We start from the raw sequence: 11,432 nt of genomic DNA, 5'->3' as shown, positions 1-11,432 counted from the left end.
CTTCTTCCGCTGTTGGTGTTGCAGCGTCAGGTACTTCAACTATCTTTTTATTGTTGTTTCTTTTTTCTTTTAAATTTTTATCATTTTGTTTTTAAATCTGAGGCCTAGATGCTCAATAAAAACAAAATTGTGTAAAATGTTATTTATTTGTAAGCTATGAGTACTAAACAGATGGTGTTCCAAATTTAATACCTTCCAGCAAAGGATATGTGTAGGGCTGCACATGTTGTCCTTTGGAGAACCAATCTCTTATTTTTATAGTTAATATGTTCATTAATGAGGATAAATACCAGACTTTAACATACTGAACCCAAACTATTTCCTTTCTCATTATATGTTCAACAAAAGCTTGCATTAAGAGGGCATCCACCATAAAACATGGTGGTATGACATGTGACAGTGGTGAGAAGACTTCTCTACTTCAAGGTCCTTCATGGTTATGGAGATCTACATCTACTTTGAGTGCTTAATATATCGAATTGCACCCAAATTATTGTTCATCACACCAATCCAGTCTCATTCAACTTGTCAAAACTGGTTTTACTAAAGGAGTTTAGCGTTTGGATGGTATATATGCCTTGCTATTAGTTGACATAAATCCAGCAGTTGACACCAAAGCAGGTCTCAATCTTGTTTAGACTCCTTAGTAGTCATTTAATTTTAAGAAAGTTTTGGAATTCTGTTCTCATCATCTAGTGCACATGTTCAACTTGATGTCTTCCTCATTTCTCTCTTTTTATACTCAGAGGAGACCGTGATAAATGAAAAGATGTGGTATGTGATATCTCAAAATGAGCCATCACTTCTTCCAATATCCTTGGTAGGTATTCAAAGCTCTGGTGTTTATTTTTAATTTTTTAATTTTTCCTATTAATAGCGCCTGATAGAGAACATGTATGGCTTGCACCACAGGCTTCAAAATTGTTAACTGAGGACTGCATGGCATGTATTGATCTTCTTGAAGTCATGCTGGTGGAACATTTGCAGAGGTTACTATTAATACACATAAAGTTATGTTTGAAATATAGATGTTTATCATCATGTGATGAGTAGTTTTTACCCAAACGAATTTAAGACTTTGCATTTCTGTCATTTCAGGTTAAGCATGACGAACTTTTTACCCCTCTTTTTACTGACTTATTACTAGCATATGGGAAACTTTGGATGCTATATGTAACCCAGTTTACGTAACTTATTCTAGTAAACAAGTTTCTAACTGAATTTTACATAAATTTTTATTCCTCTTCTAGTAGTTCACATGAGATTCACTTCTCTTTTTAAATTTCCTGAGTTTGGTTGCGTACTTGCGTCCTTCTTGATATGTCCTTCTTGAGTTTGAAGTCTAATATATTCTACATTGGTTATTAGCTTGTAATTTCTTTCATACTATTTTGCAAATATTGTAGTCATGTACTCTTAGCCTCTTTAAATTATTGTTTCAAGAATATTGTGCAGCAATGTGAATATTCAAATGTTAAAGCTACTGAACTGATTCTCCCACAGTTTGCATTTTGAAAGATCACCTGCCTTCCAAAGTGGGGTTTGCATTAAGAGATGTAGATGCAAGTCTTTTTCTTTTTTCTTTTTCTGCAACTTCTTGCGTGTAGCAACTCATGTGTAGTGTGGCTTTTGATGTGGGAATATTGCATGCTGCCTCTTGAAATAAGTTGTTGTTTTTTGCTTGTGGTTGTAGATTATTCAATTGTAGAGAAGTTAATTTATTCTCTCAAGTCAATTTTTTAAAGGTTTCCTTCCCTTGGCTTGTTAACTAACATTACATCAGTGGTGGCAGAAGTAGAAGAAAGAAGAGAGGAGCAGCAGGAGCAGGCATATTACATCAGTGGTGGCAAAAGTAGAAGAAAGAAAAGAAGGGCAGCAGGAGCAAGCATTAGTAGTGGGCGAAGTGGGCAAGCAATCATAAATAGTCCAATAATCACTGTATCCATTTCTAGCACACTTATGTTTTTGTCTCTGATGCAATGTAAGACAATAAATTGTCACTGATTCATGACTTTGTGGAACAATGACTAATACAAATGTATAATCTAATGTATATATCTTGGTGGATCCAATGTATTTTGAAGTTTAAAGTATGGGTTAAAGTACTGCTAGTTCATTTGATGGTTTGCATCAAATTTTATTTCCATTTGATCACTATTGTTCATTAGGTAAATGGATGTTTAAATGATCATACAACAGATTTCTCATACATCAGACAATGGTTCTTTGAAAAAATAAAGTCTTCTAATTAACTCTCACACAACAGAAAACACTAGAGCTCCGTTGTCTGAAAAGCTTAACAAACAACGGACTTAAACAAGTTCTGTTGTCTGAAGGCAGCACCGCAGCTGCGCATGGCATCTGCCGAGCCATCACACAACAGTTATAACACATACCCGTTGTGTGTGTGTTTATCAGACAACTGTGTTCCACCGTTGTCTGAATTTTCAACAGACAGTGGCTCGCTCTACATCGGTGGCACTCCAAATCAGACAACAGTTTCTGTCTGTCGTCTGATAAGTTTTTTGGCATAGTGTGGTTAGTTTTTGGATGATACTTATTGAACTTTGTGAATAGAGCTTGTGGTTACCAATTCTAATATATTTTTCATTTGTTATAGTCCGAGTCAATCCCCTTAGAGAAATTGGATCGTGCGACGATGTGGGTGAAGGCACGGCAAGATAAGAATGGCTGCTTCAAAGAACCTGAGGTGGAGAAGACGGCAGAAAGAATTGTAAGTCTTTATCTGAAACTTCGCTGGCTGATTTGGTGTGTGTGTGTATATATATATACACACATACATTTGTCCTTCATATGTGAATTACTTAATAAGTGAGCTTATATACATATATTTGTACCAGGAAAGGTTAAAGAAAAAGGAGTCTGACGGAGAGCTAGCTTACAACAGATGGTTCAGATGATGTGCTCACCTTAGCATTGGGGAAGCCAGAGCATCCTGGGAGGGTATGAGGTGTTGGTGGTTTCACCAAACCATCTTCATACTTTAACCTCCCAAAAAGCAAAAACAAAAGTGTGGAAGAGACTATGAGGAAGAGTGTGAAGTTGATTTTGGAGGAGGAGAAGGAAAGTATACCCGCTAAGGAAATAGTTGCATGGGAACAAGAGAGAGATGGACAAGTTGCTGAGGAAAGAGCATATTGGACAGCCAAGATTGCGAGGTTGGAAGCAAATATTGATGGGAATGAGGTGCCACTAGAGTCACCAAAACAATTGACGCCACTTTATGAACATGGTTCAGGCCAAGGGAGCTGTTTCCGACTAGCTGAGAAGATTATGATTGACATTGTGGATGGTGAGGCCAAAACAGTGAAGAAGAAGTTGGTTTTAGCTGACGAGAAGATATTTGTTCAAGAGGACCAGCAAGTGGCTACAGATCAACCAAAGCAGAAACTGACTTCTATAATTGAAGAGGAGGTTAGAGTCCACATATCTTCGAAAAATTCTTTCAATGATGACAATGTAAGCACCTTTCTTGCCTTAATTTATCTCTGTTCTCCTTAACTTCATTTTTCTTTGACTGTCTTTATCTGAAACTACAATAACATCGCTAAATGTGGAATTAATATAGTGAATGATTAACTGCTCATTGTTTGACATAGGAGCTGGTTGATGGGAACGAGTGCGGACTGGCAATAGACAGGGTCGAGAATATTGTTGCATATGGTACCGTCATTCATGTTAATGTTGAGGAAGGCAATCAGAAGATCCATGGGGTTCCATTGGGAGAGGACAATGTGCGCGTCTCAGTCATTGGAACCATTGTGCATGATGCCTTGCTACCGTTTCCAGTGAAGGATGCTGACATAGTCACTGTCGGAGACGCCATTGGGACTTGTGTTGCTTGGCCAAGAAAGCTGGTTGTTACCCCTGCACCAGAGGCACCCCATAAACCCATTGAGCAGAAAGTAACTCATTCTTAATTCATTTATAGTCCATCTTCTTCTTTTATTTATTGATGTTCAATTAATATGCAAATCTGTTTCATATATATAGTGTATGTTAATATTGGAATGGGTTGATAACATGTAGTCTTATCGTTACAAAATTAGAAAACAAAGCGTGCTAATCCAAAGAAGAGAATCAGAGATTCATTTGATGATGACAATGAAGACCTGGAAAACTTGCCGACGAATCTGCCATTACCAGTAAAGGACTTGTGTATATGGGACAAGACTGAATTGATGGATGGCGCCACAATCCACACAACATTTGGTGGGGAAATTTTCGGCCATTCTAGGAAAGCCGTAATCTTTAGAAGGGATATCTATATCATGGCTAACATGCTGGAAGTATCTGGAGGAGTCATTGTTTTTTACATGAGGTACGGATAAGTTTTCAATTACCTTATTCTTATCTTCAGTAATTGACTATACTGCTTAATCTTCATAATCAGAAGCCTTTTTTTTTTAGCCCTTTAATATTGCAATATTATTTGTAGCGACCTTTATGGAGTCCTAAAGAAGTCTAAGATGCTTGATATGGTTGGCTTTATCGACCCTGCACACACCGGTATAATTGGGTGTGGAAATCCCATTGAACGGGCATTGTCTATGTCAAATCGGTACATGTTAGGGAAATCGGGGCAGATATTTTTGGTTCCATATAACTCAGGGTATGTAATCAGTAATACTACAATGTTAGGCATCTTATATTGCTTGTTGATAGCTAGCTTCTATATATAGATTTAATGGACTTAATCAAAAAAAAAATTTACATCTTTTTCTATAGTACTCATTGGATGTTGTCGGTGGTGAACCCGGATGAAGAAGTCGTGCATTTCATGGATCCGCTAAAAAGGCGACTTTGTGCTGGTGAATGGAAAAGTATTGTTGACAAGTAAGTCTGCTTCCCTTTTTTTTTTTTACCATATTGATCAGTTGATGTTGTTTCTTCATGTACTGAACTTGTTGCTTACTAATTATAATTTTTGTGATCATCATTTTCAATCTCCATTAAAATCTTCAATACCCAAAAGGGTAGGAAAGGAAGGAAAATAATCCAATGGAAGAATCTTGCTGTAAGTTGGTTGGAATTTTTGTAGTCTCCATTAAGTCGTACTTCCTCATATGGTATGATATATTTCCCGATGGTTAATCTTAATTTATTATTTTCAGGGTATTCCAGAGCAAACTGATTCTAAGACTTGTGGTTACTTCGTCATGCGTTATATGAAAGAAATTGTAGAGGACAAGAACTTGTAGTTTGCTACCAAGGTAAGAATGATCAACTGCATAACTTGCTGCTTTTGAGGTATTTCATCATAAGTACTTCCATATAATGGACTTGCTGCATTTGCTTCTCAAATTTAATGAACTTTATTAGGTCAAAATCTGAAATACGCCTATAATATGAAATCTGATTGCATCATAATAACTTGCTGCATTTGCTTGTTTCAGTGGGAAAGGAAATCAAATCTTGCTTACACACAGAAGGATATTGATGTGGTTCGAGCTGAATGGGCAAATCATGTTATGAAGTTCTAACTTTGGTTCTGTTTAAGGTAGATGAGTAGCACTAGGAACTGCTTTTGTGCATTTATATATGTTGATGTCTAAGGTCCAGCGGTAGCTTAAACCTTTGGATATCGCTGGTCCGAAGGGCGGACCGCTACTTATGATGCTCTTGGTGTTTCCGCTACCTGTCAAGTAAAATACACAGGGCGTCAGAGGGAGACCGATGCCTAAGTTAGTCAATGTATTTATGTTGACATAGTAACAGTAGCCAAGTAGTGTAATGCCTAATCAATGAGGAGAGAGGAGAGAACCTTTTATAGGTGAGGAGAGGCCTGACCTTCTCCATGTTTTCGATGTGGGACTGATGTGCATCAGTGCCCAGCTTCTAGAGCTTCTGATGTTGTCTTGGCGCGGCGCGTCAGCGGTGCTCTAGGGGTGATCTGGGGCTCAGGCGATAGCCTGCCTGGTGGTGTTTCCGTAGGTCACACCTTTGGCTGTAGCTGGTGCCGCTGGCGGTCACATGAGCGTGGCTCATTATGGCTAATTATGCTTGCAAATGCCTATGTAAGTACAAGTCCCCCAAGTCCCCAGTCAAGGAGGGCAATCTTGGTTGGGGAGTTGCCTAGCGGTTTGGAAGCGTTACTTCTGCTAGACTTGCAAGAGCATAATTAGCGTCAGTGCATTGTCAACCATGGACTTACTGAGCAAACGCTTTAGACCCTTTCGGGTGGGCCCCTGATAGGCCCCTCAGGGAGTCCCCCACTCCCCGGCTAAGATAGACCTCCGTTTGGTCGACGTATTGTTTGTTGAGGGGAGCTGCGCTGAGCAGATGGTGTTGGGTAGCGAGCCCAATCTTTGATACCCAAGTGGCGGGGGTCAACGTACCTGATCAGGGCTGTCGGAGACTGTTGACGTGTCCCCTTGTCCCGGAGGACAATGGTTTGACTGCAATGCAGCGTGGGGGTTGTTGTCGGCGTGAGGCGTTGCCTCGGGCATCGTCGGTGGTGGGAGCCCCTTAGCTGGTAGCAGTGTTGTGGGGATCTTTCCCTGGCTGTAGCCGTGAGTGGTGTTGCGCTTAGCGGGGATTGTCGCGCGTACTAGATGAGGATGGAGATTCCGCCAGCGGAGTTGCGCCTAGCGGAGACTATCTCACTTGTAAGATGAAAAGGGAGCAGTTCCGCTAGCGTAGTTGCACTCAGCGGAGACTTGCTTGCTTGTCAGATGAAAAGAGGAGTTTCGCTAGCGGTGTTGCGCTTAGTGGAGACTCACTTGCAAGATGAAAAGGGAGCAGTTCCGCTAGCGGAGTTGGACTTAGCGGAAACTTGCTCGCTTGTCATAAGAAAAGAGGAGTTTCGCTAGCGGTGTTGCGCTTAGCGGAGACTCACTTGCAAGATGAAAAGGGAGCAGTTCCGCTAGCGGAGTTGGACTTAGCGGAGACTTGCTCGCTTGTCATATGAAAAGAGGAGTTCCGCTAGCGGTGTTGCGCTTAGCAGAGACTCACTTGTAAGATGAAAATGGAGCAGTTCCGCTAGCGGAGTTGCGCTTAGCGGAGACTTGCTCGCTTGTCAGATGAAAAGAGGAGTTTCGCTAGCAGTGTTGCGGTTAGCAGAGACTCACTTGTAAGATGAAAAGGGAGCAGTTCCGCTAGCGGAGTTGCGCTTAGCGGAGACTTGCTCACTTGTCAGATGAAAAGAAGAGTTCCGCTAGCGGTGTTGAGCTTAGCGGAGACTCGCTTGTACGATGAAAAGGGAGTAGTTCCGCTAGCAGAGTTGCGCTTAGCGGAGACTTGCTCGCTTGTCAGATGAAAAGAGGAGTTCCGCTAGCGGTGTTGCGCTTAGCGGAGACTCCCTTGTAAGATAAAAATGGAGCAGTTCCGCTAGCAGAGTTGCGCTTAGCGGAGACTTGCTCGCTTGTCAGATGAAAAGAGGAGTTTCGGTAGCGGTGTTGCGCTTAGCGGAGACACGCTTGTACGATGAAAAGGGAGTAGTTCCGCTAGCAGAGTTGCGCTTAGCGGAGACTTGCTCGCTTGTCTTTAGTATTCCTGCCTTGTGATCGTTTGCTTCAGATAGACGCTTCGTCTGATAGTGTTTGACACATGTCTGCCATGTAGTGGGATAGCGTGTGGAACCATATCTCCACAACACGCCCGTCTTCTCGTCATAAATGCAATTGATTAGTGCTTTTGTAACCGAGGCGACACCTCGGTTAATCAGGAGAGTAAGTGTGATCTTGGGCCACGCGTACGGCTGTCGTGTGATGTCGTTTTTGAGCGGACGGCCGAGATCGACGCGATATTGACATAAAAGGGAGGGAAGTGACAGTGGTTTCGCTATCTTCTTCATTTTTGAAAAAAACCCTATTCCATCGTCTTCGAGCTTCCTTTGAGACTTCGAGGAGAGAGTTCTGCACTCCGAAGCTGTCGATCGTTAGAGGGTGGAGAGTTCGTGAGGTGTTGACGAGAATCCCCGAGCGCAGCATTCTCTTTGGGGTGGGTAACACAAACTTTGCCCCTGCTTTACTGGTTTTGCTTTTCTTTGTATTGTGAATTCGTCAAAGTTTGGTTTCGAAATGGTTGCTGCCAGTTTTTATTTTGTGTGGAATCGTGCTTGAGGATGGGTTCTAGGTGTTTGGTAGGAGGTTGTGGGTTCTAGCGTTGCTAGATGGTCGAATCTGGGTTTTGGGTGTTTTACCTTCTTGTTTTGGCATTTTCTGGGTATGAGTGTTCTTGATGTTCTTGGGTGAGAACGAAGATAGTGGGTTTAGATCTGGTTGAGACTGACTTATTTTGGGTTTTAGGGTTTGTGATGGCTAGCGTCATAGAGATCTCGAGCAGTAAGGATTCCGGGTCTGACGTGTCGCTCAACGTGGCAGATATATTGTTTATTGACTCGCTGCGTCCGTCTGCCCCTGCAGGAACCTCATTGTCCGAGCCGCTAGACATTGTGCCGCTACAAACCATACCCTGGGCGGTTGCTATGGGTCGTGCCAGTCGTCATGAGAGTTCTAGGGTGAGAGAGGAAGTTGTCGCCCGTAAGGTTAGGGAGGAGAGACTGGCGAGCAATAGTGCCGCTAGCGGTTCCGCTGATGTTGTGAGAGACTCTGGCGGGGAAGAGGTTGAGTCGGCGTGGGTCCTCTACGACTGCACCGCAGTTGACGAGGCGGGCAGTCCGATGACGATGGCTGCCGTCAACCGCGTGAAGCAGGTATTTCGCCTCCCCGGCGTGGTGAAAATGCGGCAGCCGACCGTCGATGATAGGGCCTCCATTCTGCCAGCGGGACATGCCGCCGTTCATGAGGCCATCTTCCGCCAGGGTGTCACCTTTTCGCTGCTTCCCAATCTGCAAATTTTGGTGTGCGAGTTCGGTCTCGCATTCAGGCAAATTTGCCCTAACATGTGGCGGTTATTGATGGCGCTCAACTCGCTATGGCTCCTGTCCGGTTGCGAGGGTCTGACCGTAGTGGAGGTGCTACACTTCTATGAACTCGTCTACGTGAAACGTCAGGGTTGTAGTGGCCAAGTGAACCTGTCCCGCCGTCAGGGGGCGCCAAAGCTGATAGAGAATCTAAAAGACTCGATGTCTCCCTGGCGGTCGACCTATTGCGTAGCCTCGGGGTGGGAGTATGATGCCGGTGTAAACGAGGGGATGCCGACGCATAGGATCAAGTCGGAGTTTCAGCCAATCCGAGGTTGTTGACAGTCGTCGCTGACTGAAGTTGGCAGATACTGTCTGCCTAACGTACACATTATGTTCTGCTTCTAACAACCGTCTTGTTTGCTTTTTTGTAGCGGGACTTCGCTATAGCCTGACGCGAGAAGAGCAGTGTCGATTGGCGAGGATAAGAGGTTGCTGGCAGAACCGTAACCTGCTCGACCTCCGCCTGCTCACCGGGTGGGAGCTGTTGGTGGATTTGAAGTTGACACGCGCTATAGGTGAGCGGTTTCCGCCGATTATCCCTCTCTTTTTTTTGAAGTTGACACGCGCTATATGTGGTGGTTGCAGATTCGCCGCCAAGAAACAAGGCTAGCCGTGACGCGTTTGAGAAAGCCATGGACCGTGAGGAGATCAATAATTTTCTCGAGAGCATGTATACCGCTGCACTGGAGGCGCAGCAGACGACTGTCGATCCTCAGACGTTGGTGGTGAGTCAGTCTGAGTCAGCTGCGGTGCTACCAATGCCTCACCACTCCCATCTTGGTGCCGATGGTCTGCCAGCGGTGCAAGCGGGAGTTGGTGCCGCTGAAGATGTAGCTGGCGGGAGCCAGGCCGTGGCTGCACCATCGAAGCAGAAGGAGAGGGTGCCCGCCACCAGACGTGGGCCCTTGAAGGAAAGGGTGGCGCCCTCGAAAGAGCCAGTGACCATTGCGGGTGTGGAGCCGCAGAAGATAGCGGTCCCTGTCGCCGCTGGCGCCACCCGGGTGGTGGTGCAAAAGAAGGGACAGCAAAATGATGAGGAGGCTGATGACGCAGCTGATGCGGAGACACTTAGGGCTCGCCACCAGAAGAAGGCCAAACAAAGCCCCGCCAATGTAACCGCGGCCGTCGGGGGGGATGTGCGGGCGAGTGATCTGGACTCGTTTGCCGCCTATACCGAGTTCCTGATGGAGCATGAGCAGAAGTTCATTTATCACCTCTGCGAGCGGTTGGGGTTCGACGGCCTGGAGGGAGTCGTGCGCTCAACGGCCATTGACCAGTCGCCGTACAGCTCGGCCTTCGGGCACTTATCCGTTGGGCTACATGAGATGTTCCTGACTGCATCGAAGCAGCCCCAGGTTGAGCGGCAGCTGAGGGATGAAATCCGAGGCCTTCAGAGGGAGCTGGGGGAGGCCAAGGACAGATTGGCGGAAGTGGAGCGGCGCCTGACCAAAGCGGATTGTGATGTCGCGGATGCTCGCGGTAAGTTGGCTGTCACTGTGGAGCGAGACCTTGAGCGGAATAACCACGTCTCCAAGTTGGAGCTGGACTTATCCCTGCTGAAGGATAGAGTGGCGGCCAAGGAAAAAAAAAAAGTCGAGATCCTTCAGCGGGATTCCGCCGCCAAGTCCACTGAGGTAACGAGGCTGGAGGGCGAGGTTGCTCGTCTGGAGGCTGAGAGGAGCCGCGCCGAGGCAACCGCTGTGGAATCCTTCAAGCAGTTCGCTAAGTACAAACGGGTTATGCTAGATGCAGTGAAGGCCGGGGCTGCCGCCAACTTGGACCTTTTGAAGCAGAAAGGCGCCATTGACTGGGCGAAGGCGACCCAACCCGCCAGTCAGTCTGTTCAGCGGGAATCCGTGAGTAGGGTGGTCCCTACTCCAGCTAAAGGAGTTCACTCGGGTAGTGGGGAGAGCGGTGAGCATCCAGCGGATAATTCTCAGCAGACTCCACCTCCAACCCAATCTGAAGTCTCCCGTGCTGGTTTCATGGCGGCACACACCCGGGCGGATGTCACCATACTGACGCCAAGTCTTACTGCCCATGGGTCTAATCAAACGAGTCGTCTGGCCGATCGACAGCCGCCGGTGGATGGTGAAGCAGTTGATGCCGTCGATAAACCCTGAAGACTCCGAGTTATGGGCTTGCAGTGCTTTAGATTTTCATTTTGTAATGTCGCGAAGGCCTTCTTGTACTTTTGACAATATTTTTGGGAGGGTAGTCCCGACCCTAAATATAAATGCAGTTTGTGTTTGACTTCTCTAAGCAGTGTTGTTTGTTTGTTGTTATGCCGCTAGAGTTTTGACTTGTGCGTGGTCCGCTATGTTGTTAGCGTTGCCAGTTAACTTTTGTGCTGGACTTGGTGACAATGGTTTGAATAATTCCTAGTTTCATTGATAGCTGACAATTCAGCGTTTACAAAAGCGGGGTTGTACCCGTTGGGTAGCTTCCCTTAGCTAAATATTGAACAAAAATTTAGCTAAGTCAATATGCCCTTGGGTAGCGGCATGACTATTTGTAGTAATACCGAAGGTGTTCGGAGTTC

General features: G+C 45.2%; 1 long non-coding RNA gene across 1 annotated transcript; it reads left to right on the top strand.

Moving 5' to 3' along the window:
• The first annotated feature begins 742 nt into the window (after window positions 1–742).
• On the top strand, window positions 743–2,026 carry LOC133710364 (uncharacterized). The gene is made up of 3 exons (XR_009846615.1): window positions 743–820; window positions 913–989; window positions 1,793–2,026. It is a non-coding gene; the product is annotated as an uncharacterized LOC133710364 (long non-coding RNA).
• The last annotated feature ends 9,406 nt before the right edge of the window (window positions 2,027–11,432 follow it).

This window comes from Rosa rugosa, chromosome 1 (genome assembly GCF_958449725.1).
Source record: "Rosa rugosa chromosome 1, drRosRugo1.1, whole genome shotgun sequence".
NCBI lineage: Eukaryota > Viridiplantae > Streptophyta > Magnoliopsida > Rosales > Rosaceae > Rosa > Rosa rugosa.
The sequence above is the reverse complement of the archived record's forward strand: the minus strand, read 5'-3'. Positions and strand labels throughout refer to the sequence as shown.